Raw genomic sequence first — 1964 nt, forward strand, 5'->3', positions numbered from 1 at the left:
CAGGAGCAGAGTAGAGTTCAAGAAAACAGGAGCAGAGTAGGGTTCAGAATATAGGAGAAGAGTAGGGTTAAAAATACAGGAGAAGAGGAGGGTTCAGAATACAAGAGAAGAGTAGGGTTCAAGAATACAGGAGCAAAGTAGAGTTCAAGAATACAGGAACAGAGTAGTAGGGTTAAAGGAAATAGGAGCAGAGTAGGGTTCAAGAATACAGGAACAAAGTAGGGTTCAAGAATAGAGGAGAAGAGTAGGAATCAATTATACAGGAGCAGAGTAGGGTTTAAGAGCACAGGAGCAGAGTAGGGTTCAAGAATACAGAAGAAGAATAGAGTTCAAGAATACATAAGCAGAGTAGGGTTCAAGATTACATAAGCAGAGTAGGGTTCAAGAATACTGAAGCAGAAAGCGTAGGGTTCAAGAATACAAGAGCAGAGTAGGGTTCAAGAATACTGGAGCAGAGTAGGGTGCAAGAATACAGGAGCAGATCGTAGGGTTCAAGAATACTGGAGCAGAGTAGGGTTCAAGAATACATGATCACAGTAGGGTTCAAGAATACTGGAGAAGAGTAGGGTTTAAGAATTCTGGAGAAGCATAGGGTTCAAAAATACTGAAGCAGAGCAGGGTTCAAGAATACAGGAGCAGAGTAGGGTTCAAGAATACTGAAGTAAAGTAGGGTTCAAGAATACAGGAGTAGAGTCGAGTTCAAGAATACAGGATCAGAGTAGGGTTCAAGAATACAGGAGCAGAGTAGGGTTCAAGAATACAGGAGCAGAGTAGGGTTCAAGAATACAGGATCAGAGTAGGGTTCAAGAATACAGGAGTAGAGTAGGGTTCAAGAATACTGGAGAAGCGTAGGGTTTAAGAATTCTGGAGAAGCGTAGAGTTCAAGAATACAGGAACAGAGTAAGGTTCAAGAATACAGGATCAGAGTAGGGTTCAAGAATACAGGATCAGAGTAGGGTTCAAGAATACAGGATCACAGTATGGTTCAAGAATACAGGAGCAGAGTAGGGTTCAAAAATACAGAAGCAGAGTAGGGTTCAAGAATACAAGATCAGAGTAGGGTTCAAGAATACTGGAGCAGAGTAGGGTTCAAGAATACTGGAGAAGAGTAGGGTTCAAGAATACAGGAGCAGAGTAGGGTTCAAGAATAGAGAAGCAGTAGGGTTCAAGAATACAGGAGCAGAGTAGGGTTCAAGATATCATTTAGAGAATTTTTTACGAGCTTCTGATGCTCGATGTCAGTGGTGCACAATGTGAGATAAGAAAATATCGATCCTATTTAGATCCCTATTTTTAAAATATGTATATATCTTAGTATGCAATCCAATGCAAGAGGCCTAGATCAAAGCAAATAAACATCTAACCATGAAACCGCAATATTATCTGCAATAAAAGTATAGTTTTATAACAATAGCATATTGCTACATGAGCAGACTGTAAAGAGGGTAATTTTGAATTTAGTTTCACTCTGAGTTATCTTTTATAAGATGTTTTCTCTGTACATCATTATGTAAGAAAGACTACCCTTATCTGACTATTTAGATTTAGACTATTCTCAGCTGAAATAAGAATTAGGATGTTTTAATTCTTCGTAATTTAAAGAGATCCTCCATGAAAAGATGACAATTCCTGATTAACAACCCTACCCTTAAAGTATGAAGATGTCATATGTCTAAAATGTTGAAAACTGCAGGAAAATGCATAGAAATTATCTGAATTAAATACGCTTAAATCTAGAAAAACGACAGTATCTTTCACATTATTAATCAGATATTGGTTTCATTTCAACTTTCATCAACTATGTATTGTTCAGGTATTATTATATTATCTTTGCTTTACTTTATTTTTAGTTATTTAAAAACCAATAAACTCTATACCTAGCTATGTAAAGAGTAATTAACTCTATACCTAGCTATGTAAAGAGTAATTAACTCTATACCTAGCTATGTAAAGAGTAATTAACT

Source organism: Eurytemora carolleeae, unplaced genomic scaffold (assembly GCF_000591075.1).
Source record: "Eurytemora carolleeae unplaced genomic scaffold, Eaff_2.0 scaffold231, whole genome shotgun sequence".
In the NCBI taxonomy this organism is placed as follows: Eukaryota; Metazoa; Arthropoda; class Copepoda; order Calanoida; family Temoridae; genus Eurytemora; species Eurytemora carolleeae.